This window comes from Rhinolophus hipposideros (assembly GCF_964194185.1).
Source record: "Rhinolophus hipposideros genome assembly, chromosome: 3".
NCBI classification, from domain to species: domain Eukaryota; kingdom Metazoa; phylum Chordata; class Mammalia; order Chiroptera; family Rhinolophidae; genus Rhinolophus; species Rhinolophus hipposideros.
Window position 1 is genome coordinate 44,102,850 of NC_138049.1, and position 18,214 is coordinate 44,121,063.

Sequence of the window (18,214 nt, forward strand, 5' to 3'; positions counted from 1 at the left end):
TGATTTCTAGTTTCATACCATTGTGTTCAGAGAAGACACTTGACATAATTTCAATCTTCTTAAATTTATTGAAGCCGCCTTGTTTCATGGCCTAATATGTGGTCTATCTTGGAAAATGTTTCATATGCATTTCATAAGAATGTATATTCTGCTACTTTGGGGTGAAATGCTCTAAAAATATCAGTTAAATCTAGCTGGTCTAGTGTGTCATTTACGGCCACTGTTTTTGTGTTGATTTTCTGTCTGGAAGATCTGTCTATTGGTGTCAGTGGGATGTTCAAATGCCCTAGTATGATTGTGTCACTGTCAATCTCTGTATGTCAGTCAATATTTGTTTTATATATTTAGGTGTTCCTTTGTTGGGTGAGTATGTTTACTAGAGTTATGTCCTCTTGTTGGTTTGATCCCTTTATTACTATGTAATGTCCTTCTTTGTCTCTTATTTTAGTCTTTGTTTTAAACTCCGTTTTGTCTGATGTAAGTACTGCTACCTTAACTTTTTCTTTTTCCCCACTTGTGTGAAGTATTTTTTCCATCCCTTTACTTTCAATCTATGTGTGTCTTTCGACCTGAGGTCGGTCTGCTTTAAACAGAATATGTATGAATCTTGTTTTTTTATCCATTCAGCTACCCTATGTCTTTTGATTGGAGCATTTAATCTATTTGCATTTAAAGTGATTATTGATAGGTACATAGTTATTGCCGTTTTATTATTCATATTTTTGATCTTCTTATGTTTGTCCCCCCCACCCTTTTCTTCCTCTTCTTCTTCTTTTTCTTCCTCCTCTTCTTCTTCTCCTTCTTCTTCTTCTCCTTCTTCTTCTTCTCCTTCTTCTTCTCCTTCTCCTTCTCCTTCTCCTTCTCCTTCTTCTTCTAAAAAGTCCCTTTAACATTTCTTTTTTTTAATTTATTGAGGTGACAATTGTTAGTGAAATTACATAATTTCAGGTGTACAATTCTGTATTACATCATCTATAAATCCCATTGTGTGTTCACCACCCAGAGTCAGTTATCCTTCCATCACCATATATTTGATCCCCCTTACCCTCATCTCCCTCCCCCCACCCTCCTGAACCTCTGGTAACCACTAAACTATTGTCTGTGTCTATGAGTTTTTGTTTCTCATTTGTTTGTCTTGTTCTTTTGCTGTTTGTGGTTTATATACGACATATCAGTGAAATCATAGGGTTCCCTGCTTTTTCTGTCTGACTTATTTCGCTTAGAATTATACTCTCAAGGTCATTAAATTGGTCATGAATTCCTTTAGCTTTTTCTTATCTGGGAAATTCTTTATCTTTCTTTCTATTTTAAGTGATAGTCTTTCTTTTTCATCACTTTGAATATTTCCTGCCACTCCCTTTTGGCCTGCAAAGTCTTTGTATAGAAGTCAGCTGATAATCTTATGGGAGTTCCCTTGTAAGTAACTATGTGTCTTTTTCTTGCTGCTTTTAGGATTCTCTCTTTGTCTTTAATCTTTGCCATTTCAATTATGTGTCTTTGTGTGGGCCTGTTTGGGTTTATCTTGTTTGGGACTCTCTGAACTTCCTGGGCTTGTATGTCTATTTCCTTCATCAGGTTAGGGAAGTTTTCCATCATTATTTCTTCAAATAGGTTCTCAATCCCTTGCTCTTTCTTTTCTCTTTCTGATACCCCTATGATGTGAATGTTGATATACTTGATGTTGTCCCAGAGGTCTCTTAAACTGTCCTCATTTTTTTGGATTCTGTTTTAGTTTTGCTGTTCCAATTGGCTGTTTTATGTTACCTTGTCTTCCAAATCACTGATTTGATCCTCTGCTTCATCTAGTCTGCTGGTGATTCCATGTTCTTCACTTCTGACTGGTACATCTTATGGTTTCTATGTCTTTTTTTATGCTTGCTATCTCTATATTGAAGTTCTCACTAAGTTCCTTGAACATCCTTTTAACTAGTGTTTTGAACTCTGTATCTGGTAGGTTGCTTACCTCCATTTCATTTAGGGTTTTTTATGGAGTTTTCTCCTGTTCTTTCCTTTGAAATGTATTTCTGTGTTTCCTCATTTTGGCTGCCTCTCTGTGTTTGTTTCTATGTATTAGATGGATCTGCTATGTCATCCAGTCTTGGCGTGGTGGCCTTATGTAGTAGGTGCCCTGTGGGGCATTGCAAAGTCTCCCTGGTCAGGGAGTGCACCTGCTCTGGGTGCTCCAGGAGTGTCCCTTGTGTGGGTTGTGTGCCCTCCTGTTAAAGTCACTCCTTGATTACTATTGTAATATCAATGGGTGGGATTAACCCTCAGGGTGTTCTCTTGGCTGGTTCCACTACTGTTCTAATGACCTTGGATAAATCTTCACAAGCAGCAAGTAGATGTGCCAAGGTCACAGTTGTCATAAATGGAAAGACATAATACTCAAGCTGGTAAACTTTTGCTATGTCATCATCTTTCTCAGTTGAATCAAATACACACATTTTCTGCAGGGTTGTTTAATTTAAACATGCATAAGTATTATTTTTGAAACAATAACCTCATGCAATTGCCTATTTCTTTAAAATGCAACTAACAGCTATTTCCTATGTCACATTATTCTATTTATCACATTCTCTTTTGAAAAGTTTTTATATTGAAAACTCCCAACATTAGCATTAGCACAGAAATAAGTTTCTGGATTAAAGTGCTAAAAGCACAGATTGAAACTTCCTAGTCCACCTCCACAAAATTAGGAATAAGTTTTAGATAGATAGATAGATAGATAGATAGATAGATAGATAGATAGATGATAGATGATAGCTAGATTGATAGATAGATAGATAGATATAAAGACATATATATAAACATATATATAGACATATATGTATAAAGATTTATATATATACAAAGACAACTATTATTTACCAGCTATATGATGATTTATTTAGACTTGATCAAAATATGGATAATAGACTACTTCAATGGTCATGTAAATGTATTATGACTATGTTGATCAAAATACTTTGTCAGAAGTTATTTGAAAAATAAAACATTGATAATGAAGTTTAACTCTTACTTTAATGTTAGAGTTACTTAACTATGCTGTTTTGCTTGAACCATCAGCAGCTAACTATAGAAGGAAAAGAAGATAATAGACAAAGATTAATTTTTTAAAAGTCTGTCAAGTGCTGCCTAAGGAAAACAAGTTTTATCTTATCCCATTTAGTTCAAGTAGACAAAATACTCCTTAGGGGAATGCTACTTCCAATGCTTCCTTGGATTTACTATATATATACTTATTAAGCAACTAGTATGGCTTAGACTCTTGGAATGGAAAACACAGACATAAATAAGACTTGGTTCCTAATCATGAGGAACGTCTAATCTAGCTAGTTGGCGATATACACGTTCATATATAGTCATAAGGAAAGTTTAGGACTATCAGAGACTTACAACCAAAGTACCATAGTAGACAGAGAATTTCCAGTTGAAATGATCAAAGAAGACTTTTTGGAAGAGGTGTAATTGATGAAAATGAAGAAAAAAGAAGCATGGTATATTGAAACATTTGCCCTACAGATAATGTCCCTCTGTGTTACTCTCACAAAAACCGTTGATTTCACATCACTTTGCAAAAAGACAATATTAATGGCAAAATTCTACACATACTCAACTTCTGACATGAGTTCATATACTCAGAGGATGAATTTTTATTATGTGCCAAAATATGCGAAATTATAACTGCTTCAAAAGTTCCCAGCAGCATAAAACAACTGGTAAATCATAGATAATCCTAAGAGACAAAAATACTTATGATTTTTGTGTGTTTGCTATTTGAATTTGTGTAAAGCAGGGCAAAACTGGTCAAATCAGAGATACTTCATTTTATTTCACATGACGCCAGGGGTGTAATTAAGATGTGTGATAGGAAGATACAGGGGAAGATACTTTGCCTACTTATGAGGAACTACTCTCTGACAATTTAGACTCCCAAGAAATAAAATAGATTCCTATAAGATGCAGTCAAATCCTAACTCAGTCACCATTTGCAGCAATATTGTAGATGAGAATTACATGAATAGGCTTAATTTAAATACTTTCTGAAGTTCCTTCTGCATCTGAAGTTTGGGAATTCTTCAAAATTAAACCCACATAGAGTGCAGAGATACAGAAAGAAAAACAGATTATATGTGAAGATGTGACACAATGAAAGAGGTGCCCTGACTTTATACTACTTCTCTTTGAGGATCTCTTTGCCAATTTTAAAGCTCTTCTAAGAATTCAATAGCAAGGCAATAATATTAAACCGTATGACATATACCCTTTGGGAGCAGAATATAATTGTAATAATAAGCATGCCATAAGAACACAATGTATTTGAATATTAGTGAGTTTGGAAGGGGAAAATTGTAAGCAGATACTAGTAGCAAATGTGGAGCCATCTGAGTCTAGCCATTACTAATTACGTATCAAAGTGTGTTTATGTCGTGGTGAAAAATAAACACCCATCTGACAGTTTCCCTATACTAATTTATTTTAAGAATGATTATACTTATGGAAACATGTACAGATGTTGAACTTGAATTTTTATTAACTATTGACATAGCCTTTATAATTAATTTCAAAGAAATATTTTTTTCTGATTTATTTTGAAAGAATAATTATTAACAGTTGGACTCTAGGAACATCTTTTTATGGCGGGGGGGGGGACATTGCTTTTCTCCTTTAAGTAAATATTAATTTCAAAATTCAGGGTAAAAGGATAAAAAGAGGATTCAGTGATTTTTAGTGATGAAAAGAAGGAAAAATTCTACCTCATTTTGTTGCTAATATCTTTATTTGAAAGACAAGGAGTCATTATGCTTTTTCATTTTGTACAATAAAAACATCCAAGTCCAGGTGTAAAATTGGGGAACTATAAAATGAAATAAATTTGATTCAACATTTAATTGACTATGACATCATGGGTATATTATGATCCTTTCCACAACTACTAATTGTCGCTTTGCCAGAACAGGAAAAGAGAATGCCAGATAAATGACATTAAGAAACTTGAACTGTATAAATATGGTACAATTTTAATCTTTCTAACTACAGATGAGTTAAAATATCTGTATGTTAAAATCACACAAAAACACATATTAATTATGGGCCATAGAGCATAATGGATTTTATTACACCTAATGTAATTTTTGTCCTCTGATACCATAAGTTAATGTATATGAAAAAGATATCGGTAATAATGATTTAAGATATATGCTAAGCATTAATTTGTTCATTCATTCATATATATTCAATTAATAGACAGCTCTGTAGATAAAATAACACTACTTATACTAGCTAATATTTGGTATCAAAACAGAGAGATAAAACAGCAGTAGAGGTGTCCCTAATATCTGTCTGTTCTCTCCCATTTCTTCTGCCAGGATGCTGCATCTGACCCCATTGGCACGTGCTCTAACTGTCATAGGAGCCTCCTAACTGGTGTCTTTTTCTCCATTCTCTCTGGCTGTTAAATTATCCAGGTTACTAAAGCCTCATTCCTTACTCTAAATTGACTCTACAGATGATCTCCTCCAGTCCAGTAATTTCAGTCATCATCTTTACAAAGATAGCTCACACATTTTACCTGTAGCCCAAATCTCTTTCCTGAGTTTTACACTGATGTGCTTCACAGTTTCATGCATATCTCTCAACTGAGATATAAAGTTACCCAAAATCCAGCTTGTTTAAACCTACATATATTATTTTCCCCACTCACCAAATGCTCTGCCAACCTGGTCATCTTCTATCATATGAAATTTCATCGTGCTGACTGTTTACGTCCCTGGACTACTCTTCTAGTGATCACATAAACTGAGCCCATGGATCTTTCCATGTTTTCATTTATTGAACTCTTTTAAAAAACATCTCTTGTGTCACACAAACCTCTCTCCTTTCCTTTCCCAAAACACTCCATGTCTGCCTTCCTAGCCATCTTTTTGGGTATTATTGCCTTGATCTGGACAGTCCTTTCACAGCCAACATTCTTGAGGGTTTTAATGGCCATTCCCATGAAAAAGTTTCTAATCACATCCCAAGAAATAACTTTGCCATATCTGTATCTCATATTCATCATAATAATTTGCAACATTCTTTTATTACACTTCATTGTAAACATGACTTACATAGTTAAGTATAGAAACTAGATTTTATTTCTTTTTGAAAATCTGACACAACCTGTAACAGGGCCAGGAATATATAAAACTCTAAATAAATAGTTATGAAAGAAATTATTCATTTCACTCTCTGCAGCCTTATCTTGCTCTTAATTATCTTCCCAGTTGTTCAGGGGTTTTCTGGGTGTTTGTTTATTAACATAAAAAAAATACATGTATATTTTATACAAATTGGAAATATTGAAAAATACAAAGAAGAAAATTTCAACTGTCTATTGTACTATCTCCCTGGGTAAACACCTCCAATATTTTGCACATTTCTTTCTCAGTTCTTTTCCTATGCCTATATATAGGTATTTTATATAGTTGTACAAAGCATAGATGTTTTTATGATGTACTTTTCAGTTTTATGGTGTACCCTATAGATTTCATAATTTTTAAAGCAGCCAACCTGATACAACATTATTAATCATAAGTATAGATATTACCAACAATGTTTCTGATGGTTTTAGGATATTTATAGTAGATACCTTAAATACTCTAGAAATATTATACAGTAAATGCATTAGGGCACCAGGAACAGAAGAACTAAGATGGCTCTGTTTATAGTCTTATGATTTTATTCATGTATAATTCAAGTTTAGAAATTGAAGGGCTTGGAAAATTCATATTCCTATTTCCAAGAATACAAAATAAGAGAAAACAATAGTTGTGTTCCTTCATTCATTAATTTAGAAAAAATTACTGAACACTTAGCATTGTATTAATTACATCGTGAATAAGACATATTAGGTGACTGTGCTGAAAAGAACTTACATTCTAATTGGGGAAACAGACGACATATAGTTAACCAAATAATTGAAATCCATACAGCTTGTAAGAAGGGTCAAGAAGGAAATAAAAAGGCTACTGCCTAAAGAACAACTAGAGAGACTTACTTTAAAAGGAATAATCAGAGAAAGGACCAACTACAAGAAGAGCACGAGAACCGCTACTGATAGAACAGAAGGTTCACAGTGCTGAGAACACATGTGATGTACATTCTGTGTTCTCTAGGAGAGGACAGAAAGACAGCCAGTGTTGCTCAACTTGGCAATAAAGGGAAGAGATATATGAGGGGAGTTTGGAGACGTGGACAGGACAAGGATCATAATAAGCCATTTTTTAAAAATCTTAGCTATTGTGTAAGAGTATAATATATTAGATTTACAATACAACCAAATAAAAAAGCTACTTAGACTTTTTATTTCCTCCTATTATTTCTTCATCTATTTATTTATATATGTATACATATAAAGACAGCAATTAATATCCACAAGTCTGATTACAAATTAGTAGATTTTCTAAGTCATTTATATAGCTCACTATATATATATATATATAAACTTTGGGTAAAACTAAATGCATTTAATACAATGGTGCACACAGAAATGTTGACTGAATCTGAATTGTTATTATTATAAAGACAGGATGTGAAACTGAAATATATTGGAGTAAATTTATATGTAATATCAATTATTCTGGTTTGTATTTTATCTTCTTTAAATAAAAATAATTGAAATAGGAATCTGTGGAAATGGAAAATAAGCCTGAATATCGCTTCAATAAATTACTTTGTTAATTGTTAATGCCACCAACATCTCATAGTAAATCACATAGATGATTCTAAATGTGTGAATTATTCACAATTTTTAATCTGTAGGCCATTTCTTACCACTCAGACACTACTTGGCTGCCTTCTGCCCCATATATTTCAGCTAAATTGTGAACCTGCCTGAAGCTTAGTAAATATGGCCAAAATGTACTTTACATTAGTACTATGGTACACACCCAGGGTTCACATGATGTATTCTACACCACCTCCCTCCATCTTAATGCTGTTTTCAGCCTGCATTTCCACCTACTTTCTTTACATAAATTTCTCATTCGTTCAGCATATCCAGATTCATGACTTGATATTCTGGCTTCTGGCTTCTAATCTTCTGGTAGTCAGATAGGGGAGTGGCCCTAAGGTAGGCGGCCCCAGAATTTTTATTTTATTTTTTGTTTTGTTTTTGAATTTTTTCCCGAAAGCCATGTGGTTTATTGGGGGTGGAGGCAGGAGTGGGGGTGAGGTGTGTGTCACCTTCCTCAGGATAACAGCTGTGAAATGAGAGAAGTCTTCATTGCACCTGGGCTCAGCACACAGTGATCAGGGAGCTAGCTAGGAGGTCAGGCCTTATGGGCCAGAGATTGAGCAATGATGTCAGCTGAGCCTACCTCCAGCTCTGCAGATGACTACGGTGGCACTATCTCCATCTTCTCAGTGACCAGGTTCCAGAGCTTGAGCTGCCATAGATTATAGTAGTTCTCCATACCATCATGGACCTCCACATTGACCTTTTGCCTCCTAATACTTGTATGGGACTTCAGAGCATTAGCAATAAAATTTCCTTCCTGGGATTATATAAAGGCTCTAAGCATAAACCTTTTCTTCTAGATAGGTATTTATTGAACATTGATGTCAAGGGGTACATGTTTTCAAAAGCAGATTCTTGAGCCCAACTTAAATCTACTGAATCAAATTTTCTTGGGCTGGGAAGTGACATTTGCTTTCTTGATAATACCCCTGATAAAATTTATTTGCACTAATGTTTGAGAACTCCAGTTGTGTAGAGTTCTTTTATTTATATGCATTTGTATCTGATATCTGCCTTTTTTCATGGAGGATTTTAGATGACTAAATTCCCTAAAAATCAAGAAAAGTCAAAATATGTGAGTAAAAATCATTAATATATGGATGATTGGAAAGTACAGAAAAATATTTATTCAGTTAATTTTTTAAAAAATGTTTTTAATATATTGATTCTTAAGAGACAAGGAAATCTACCTCAAACTAGACATTTTTTCAAGAAGAGAGAAAGTGTTTGAGCTGGAATTCACAAGATTTATATTTCTGAGTAACCAAGAGCAAAAGAGAGAGACATTATGATTCCAGAACCTCAAAAGCCTACAGATATATGCAAGTAAAGTAAAATTTAGATAAATATCTAGGTAGAGAGAGTAAAAGTAAACTCCTAAAATTATATGGAATCTGGAAGTGAAAGACCACTTTTTAAGTAATTCAGAATAGCTATAATTTCTAGGAAAGGCTTGGAAATGCATCAAAAAATTGCCCCAGCTATTTTATACCTCAAAAGAGAAGCAATAGAAACCCAAGAAACAAAACTGTCTTCCAAAAATAATTCTTTACCTATGGAAAAAATGGAGAATATGGTAGTTCTGATGGCTCAAATTTGCTTTGTCTAGGAGATGGGTAAACTTTGCAGCAGAAGTGTCCCTAGATAAGCACTTTTAAAGAAGAAAAAGGCAGCATGCCTCACTTCTCTGTGTCAGGGATGCTGGTAAGTGTGTACTTTGAAGGACTACTGTGTGTACTGTGTGTACAGTGTGTACTGAACAATCATCCATTGTGAATCTCACACACATACAAAAAAAAAAAACTGCATCAACTCTCCAGGTAGTTGAATATATGAAGTGAAGAATTTAAAAAGATTATTTTTTTTCTTAATCACATATTTCCCTGCACTCTGCTTTTCCACAATGTAATTCCTTTCTCAATAGCCATGTTTGATTTAATGTTTGATATAATATGCAAACAGCCAGAGGGTTATGGCAACAATGGAATTGGATAACTCAACCTACTTGAGACAAAAAATGGATTCAAAGCATCCCTCTGACCAAAAGGTCTAAAAACTGAGCCCCTCTGTTCCTGGGCCCCAAAAGACATAAACTAAGTGCAAGGGTCATGCTCTCGAATGAGAAACTTAGACCCCCTAAGCCTTGTTTCCTGATTCTTGATGTGTAAGCTTGGGCAAGTAATTCAGCCTGTCTATTAATTGATTTCCTCATCTCAAAAGAATAATACTTACAAAATAAGGTTGATGGAAGCATCAAATATATGTGTGTAGGTGCCACATAATGCTGTTAATTATATGTGACATAAAATAATTAAGATGCTATTAAAATTATATTTAATATATCAAAGCAATTCTTGATTTTCAAATGGCCACCAAGCACTACAGTATTAAACATATGTGTGTTATCTTGGGTATCACTTATATTTTGAGGCAAACAATCCAAGATGTCTGATGCTTGAAACTTTATGTTCAAGCTCTTTATTACATGGGATAGCAGTCTTTATTACCAACATAAGCAGGCCGAAAGGCATACTATATACTTCATTATCTCTTCTATTGATTGTATTTTAAGTAGAAAAATTGAATTATTCTTCAGTGGTTTATAACAGCTTCTTTGTTTGCTGCTTTTTTTGTTTCTATTGTTGTTAATACTCCAATAACACATAGGTTTTGTGCTACACTGGAGCATGATTTAGCACATTCTTTGCAGTTTAGAAGTACTTAACCACCGTTCCCTTTCATCACCAACACTAAACATTGCTGCCATTTTTCAGAGTCAGCCAGAAGTGTGATGAACTTGCAACAAACAGGATTTAAAGATTAGAAGCAATTAGTATACTCAGCATTACTGCACCCCTTACCCCAAAGGAAAGGCAAAATGGCACATGAGCAGGAACTAATGGTTGTGTTATAGAGCTTGACAGTGATTTTCCAACAGTTGGCTGCATGGGTTTGGAAGCCATTCTTTGGGAGACGCATCACATCCATCCACACAGATTATAATTACTACATATTCCAGACTGAAATTATTGGAGCCAGCTTTATTGGTGTATCATTTGTTTTACATTTCCTGTGAGAGTTTATAAGATAGATAATACTAGTAGATAACTGTATATACACAAATACACACACAAAGAAAAGCAAATTAAAACCATTTTCAGATTCTATTCCTATCTTTGTCAGTACATTTATCCAATACTAATAATTGTCTAATCCCAGGGCCAGAACAAATTTCTGATACTGAGTTTAAATTCCATGCATTTTTTTCTCTTGCAATGGGGTTCTTCTGTTGGCACTTGTCAGTGCACACACATGCCCTGCATAATAAGAATGAAACCAAGAGGATTCACTGAAGCACCTTTTTTCAAAATTGGGAACAATTTTAACAATTTACAAAATTGCTGTTCCCAGATTTATGGCTTAACTTCACTGAAGTAAGTAAGCACATTAATTCCATTTTAACTGGGAAAATATTTGTTAAGCTAGTCTGACACTGCTATGGACATTATCTGCTTCATCTCCATGAGGCTTCTAGCCTACATATAAATTTCTCTTTGAAACGTTTAGTGCTACAGGGAAAGATGCTGGTAGTGTTTCCCTGTCACTAAATAATAATTTTAGAGAAAGTGAAAAATCAAGATAATTATAAAACATACTTGAATAATGTCTTTAGGGGAGGGGAAGTAATGGTTATTATGTACCCTGTTATTTTAGCTACCATTTTTCTAGCATTTCTTTTCTACTTCCAACTAGCTCAACAATTAGTTTCACCCTCTTCTTGTCACAGAAGAAAATAACCATACTAGCCTCTATCTATCTTGAGAATTTTATTTTTTTCTTCAACTTAATTTAAAAGATTCGATCCTCAGGGTCTATGTAACAGTTGTATGTGAGCTGATGATTCTAATCCTCACCTGATTGCTATTTTTGTGGGGAAATCGGGATAAATCACAAGTTTCAATTTCCCCTTTTATAAAATGATTTTAGCAACTCTTTGGGCTTAGGTATGTATCTTGAACTCTAATAGATTTGTGAAATATATAATGTAATATAATATATAATATAAATTTCACATATAACATCAAATTTGTTAATATAGGAAGTATTCAAACCCCAAATTATTAAAATAATAAACAAACACTATGCAGTGTGAAGATTAGGTGAGTTTATCCTTGTAAAACAGTTGGTACATAATAAGCATTATGTAGGCATTTGAAAAAGGAAGAAGGGAAAATAGGGAGGGAGGTAGATCATTTATTGATATTTTTATTTCAAGAAAAATGCAGAAAAAAATACATGTCATTTTAAGTTTATTTAAAGGGTGTGTTAATTGGAAAGGGCTGCTTGGTATCCATTTGCTTCCACAGTTATGAAAATGTTTTTATTAAAGAGACTGATAGAAGAATGTTGGCAATGCTCTCCATCATTCTTAAAGCATAAACTAGCATGTCTATCACTATAGACAACATTGTTTTTACCATCCATTTTGTATGCTGATAATCCTGAAGCTTCTGACACTAGAAATGTAGTATACATGAATAGAATGGCCCTAAGTACATGGAGTGTTTCACTAAATAAAATATTTTGAGCTACAAAATCATTATATTGTATACTCATATATATATGAATTCACATTAGTGCTAGTCACTCATAATTTTTTATTAGTCTGCACGTAAATATCAATATATACAAGTAAAATCATAAATGAGATAAAAATCTGATAGAATCATGTGAATAATTTATATTTGTACTCAAACAATAATGTGTTTTATCTTGAAATGTTAACAATAACTCATAGTCATCCAGAGTTACTCTCTTATTTTTTAAATTATCCACAAAATAATAATAGCAATCATCATATACTGAGTGTTAGCCATTAGCAGCCATTTTACTAGAAATTTTCAACATATTACCTCATTATTTCTGCAAACGATTTAGTGATGTAGGTATTAGTATCTCCCTTTTAAAGATAAGCTAAAGAAACTGGAAAATAGTGATGCTTGGTAAATTACAACCAAGATATAATGATTCTCACCTTGATGTTAAAATATCCTATGATTTAGCACCAAAATGGGTATGCATTTCTCAGACAGAGCTATTTGAAAATCCAATATTTATTTGCATTCCATAACAATTCACTTCTATTGATGATGATGAAAGTATCTTTTTATTACACCTTCTTTTACACTTTGAAACTGTTCTCCATATATCATTTTACCACATTCAGTTTTAGTCTCTATTTTTCTATACCAAAGACTGCTTTACACTTTTACATTTGGGCATCAGATAAGCTGCCATATATAATTATGTTTCCATGTTTATATGTCTTGCCTCACCAAATAGACTTGAACTTCACTATGGGCAGAGACTGGGAGGTATATTGGTAGGTATCAAGGTCCAGGCAGAGTACATAGGTGTTCATTGAATACCAGTTGTCTCATAAATTTATTTTTTAAGCATGTTACCAGAGCTATGTACACATATCCACCACTTTTCCAAAATTTGTATTATACTACTACACTTTTACAAAAGTTACATTAGTGCCTCTTGTTGCTAACTGAAAACAATCTGAGGAGCATTTTCACTTTTACAAGAAAAAGCTGCTACCATACTAATACAGGTGTTTTGTTAAAAGCAAAGCAGTGTAAGCAAACTTTTGGAAAGCAGGGGATATTCTTTACCTGAAGCCATTTTGGCTTATAAAAGGTTTCTTAGGAACATTCTATTTTGGGATAGTGGGGAAAACCTGTCATAGTTTACCAACTGCACAATATTTTAGCATGAAAAATTTAGTGACTTGAAATAGGTTTACTTCATTGAAGTAGATCTTTCTGCTCTTCAACATTTATATCTTTTTTCTGGCTGGGGGTTATGCTAGATTAACAGTAGTATTTTTAGCATCCATTAGCTTACCAGACAGACGTTATAAAGATCATAGAATTGTCGATCTGGATATATTTTTTCTTCCTACTCCCTTAACATACTTCCCCAGCCAAGTGCCAAATTACACAGATAGAGTAGAAACTTTATATAAAATATGCACCGAAAATATTGTACTTCTTGGCATTATTAAAAAGAACAAAAACTACCACTGTATAGTTGAAAAAAATTCAGTACATAAAGAGCAATTTATCACTAATAATTTTTAAAAGTCATAAATAATAATTTTAATGACTGTTAAAACCTGTTCACGTGTGCTCACATATAGATGTTATTTAAACATATTATTTTGATTGGGAGACCATAAATCATATTTTTTCTCAATTCAAGGAAAGTGCAAAGTCAACAAATAATGTTACTAGTGATGAATGTCAACTTGAAATAAGTAAGAAGTACAATGTGAAGCAATCTGCTTTGAGAATAACTTTCATTTTTGTATGGCTCTGAAATTGCAGAGATTTTTCTGATGATGAAGAGGCCCTTTAAGACGCTGATGCCTTTTCTAAAATGTTAAGTGCTTGGACATGACCCTAAATAGTCCACATACCTGTAAACTGAGAACAGGATTCATCATACACTAGGAATGCAGGAAAATTAAGCTCAGGAATAAAAACACATATGGCATTTTACATGGCATATCATGAGGCTAAGTTGCTCTTTGTATTCCAACTTAAGATAGAAAGCCTGAGCTTTTAAAATCAAAAGGCCTAAAACAATAACAAAAACCACCAAGCGTTTCTCAAGCTACTCCCAATTCTAATATATTGAATGAGTTCAAATGGAGAATATGAATATTTAATTGGTTAATTGTTGAATCAAATTTCATTTCAATGAAGTTCACATTTTAAACATAGAGAGAAAAGAAAAGAAAAAGCTCAATTTTAATTTAACAGGCAGTATGTTCAATTAAAGAACTCACTGAAATGATAAGCATGACTTTATGGATTATTCATGCAAAAATAAGGCAAACATGAACAAACGCACATATATACATGTTTTTATCTTTCTCCCTCCCTCTTACCCTCTCTCCCTCCCTCTCCCTTATTTTCTCTAACTAGCTGCATGATGAATCTTAAGACTATTTGCACTATAGCTTTCAGGCAAATAGATTCAAATGCAAAGCATTAATGCCTCAACTTTGGGACACTTATTTCAGTTGCTCATACATTTTTTTCATTACTGTTTGTTTTAGAGTCTAAGTTATAGAGATTTGAGTTTGGTAGACATATAAACTTCGTATTAAGCTACAGTATTATAAACTGCTTTCAGTGTATCAATTTCCAGTACTGAAATACAAGCTTATTCTGTTTTCCTACAAAAGGCCATTTACAAAATTTAACTGGACCTGACAATTATTTACCATATCTTCCCAGATGGAATGAAATGTATAAGAGAGGAAAAGGCCCTCTTAAAGAGTTAGATTGTTTATTTCACTTTTTAAAGAATTTTCAAAGAAAGATGTCGATAATTATCCTAAAAAGTGTGTTGAAATATTTTATCCTATTGAATAATAAATTACCTATGTGTCTTTCTTACTCCCCACATTATTTATGAATTAGTCTAAATAGAAATTATATAAAATCTCAAACGACATTCAAATCTTAGCTGTTTTATATTTATGAATCATAATTTGTACTTTTTAATAAAGGCAGTATAACAATTTTTCATTTTGATCATTATCGAATATAGAATTACTAATTACATACCTTCTCTAGGGAGCGAAAAAAAGGAAACATTTATTCTGCCAGTCAAAATTTTTAAAATAATGTAGAATAAACCTCCACAATTATTTTTCTCAAACATCCACTTACTGTGTCTTTTGATTTCTACCCCATAATTTCCTCTCAAATTAACTCCTCCCCTCCCCACATTTCTTGCATTTTTCCATTCATAGAACACTGTTTGGAGTGTCCTCCATGTTTCAAGTGTTTGGCTATCCTCCCAGGAGCACAGAGATTGAAAGAGGTTATAGACCTTACCCCAAAGACCGTCCAGCAACTGTGGGAGCCATTCAAGAACTGACAATAACAGTAGAATTGGAAAAGTGTCCTTGATAGAGGCACACAGTTACAAAGTTTCTGAAGGCTCCTGACCTGATAGCAACAAGTTAAAGAAGTCTTTAAAGAAAAGGTGATATTTGAATTGAGTCTTAAATGACAAGTATTATTTAAGGTTGAGAAAGTAAGAAGGTTTTCCAGATAAAGGAAACAATATCTGAAATGACTCAAAGGTACAAGGGAGCGTAACTCACTCAGGAAATTGCAAGCATTTCTATAAGCCTGGATAAGAATTATCATGTGAAGGTGTAGTAAGAGATTAAAGTGGGAAAGTATAAAGAGGACAGATCATAGGATCCTTGTAAATGTATCTAAAAAGTTTGGACCTTTGCCTGAATGCGAAAGGGAGCCACTGAATGATGTTAAGAAGGTGTTGGTAAGGTTACATTTTGGAAAGATTACTATGATGGCTGTGTGGTGGACAATCTGACAGATTTGAGTCAGTGAAATCAATTAAAAAGCTGTTCTAATATGCCAGGTAAGAAATAAGGTGGGCCTGAGCTAGGGAAATCTACTTGGAATGGGGAGTGGAAGATAGATTTGAAACATATTTAGAAAATAGAGAAGATAGGACTTGATGATAAATTAGATGACATAAGGCGGAAAATGAGTTTAGGATTATTCTCAATTTTCTATGTTGGGGAACTGAATGGATGTGATACTGTAAGATAATATAGGATTTTGAAGTGAAATATTGCGGGTTTGCGTTGAAATATGGAGAGTACAATTTTTGATATATTGGGTCTCAAACAGTGTGATATAGCTAGGTTAAAATGTCGATTAGGCAGCTGGAAATATAGGTCTGTAACCCAAGACAAACCTGGGCTGGGTAGAGAACATAGATGACAGATAAAGACATTTTTACAGATAAGATCTCTGGGAGAGCGTAGAATGAGCAAAAGGCCACTATCAAATTACATTCTCATATATGAAATTTAGTTTTTGAACATTTCCTGAATTGGAAGGCAGAGATAGAATAATGACCCCAAGCATTAGACAGATTGATTTTCCTATCGAGGCTATCAGACTGCATTAATACAGTCACTGAATCGACACAAGAAGGAAGAGTTTTAATTTTCATACCTGTTAAGTCTGTATCTGAGCTCTTCCTCCCAGGTGTTCAGTGAAAGGCTTAGCTTTTGTCCCTTTATATAGGATTTGGATTACCCACCTGCTATTTTTGTCCTGTTTGTTGAAGCAGAAATGAATCAGAATGGTTAAATAACCTGTTGAAGCTCACCTACTATATTCAGATGAAAACTAGATTTAAAAATGAAATGTGATTGACATTGTTCTCCTGTGAACCCATGTTAGAGTTATTACATTTATCATTCTTGTGAGAAAATGAGATGAGTGAATCACAATAAATGTTCAGTAAATATTAGGACATAATATATTTCAAAGGCCCTCGAGATTATGGCTTGTTTACCTTTGGCTAAAATAGATAATAGCGTCAAAGCCACTGCTATGTGCTCACCAATCATTCCCTTTTCATCCTAAGAATAAACTAATCTACATTTCTCAGCCTCTTATGCAGTTAGATGGGCTCTGTGCAAGAACTTTTGGATAATGTATTGTGGATCAAAGTTTTTTTTTTGTGATGCAAGTTACTTCAACTAGTATTAGTTTCCTGTTGTCACCTAAGAAATTGCCACAAACTTATGGGCCCTCCTCCATCTCCGAAACCCAGTATGGAAAAGTTGTTGTGAGACAAATCCCTCTCATTTTGAGTCTCTGGTAACCACTGTCTGATCTCTAGACCCAGGTTCCATGTAAGTAGATCCAGTCCACATGGATAATTTTTCTATAATTTTCCTGTAATTACCTTATAGCATAAGGTAATCATAGGAGTGAAATCCCTCATATTCAAAGGATGTGGACACCCATGGGTCAGGAATACTCAGAACCCTCTTAAAAATCTTGCTACCACACTGGGTAACCCATGAAACACCCCATGGGACTTCCACTTACTTTATCTTTCTTGTCAGCTGACAGATGCAGAGATCCAATAGAGGCCACTGAGACCTTTAAAGATAGTGGGGTCACCAGACAGAAGGAGCATAAAATGAGCTTTACCACCAGCAACTTCCCTGGCCTCCCACTTTCTTGTTTGCCCTGGGAAGTGAGCAAGAAATAAGTCTTCATTGTATTAGCTTTTCAGAATTCTTTGTTCCAGTTAATAATCTATTTTGGTTAATACAGAAACTAGTATCAAATAATAGTAGGATAATATTGTGATATATTAAGAGATTGCTGTTTTCCAGCTTCTTTTGTAGTTTTTTCTTTTGCTAATAATTCAGGTAACATCTCTTTCTATGTGTGGTGACTGAGAACAAAAAGTTGAGATAGACTTCTGATTTTATTTTTCTAACTCATTATCTATATAAAAGATTTTAAAATTGACTTCCCTTTCACTCAGTCCCCAAACAGAAGAACA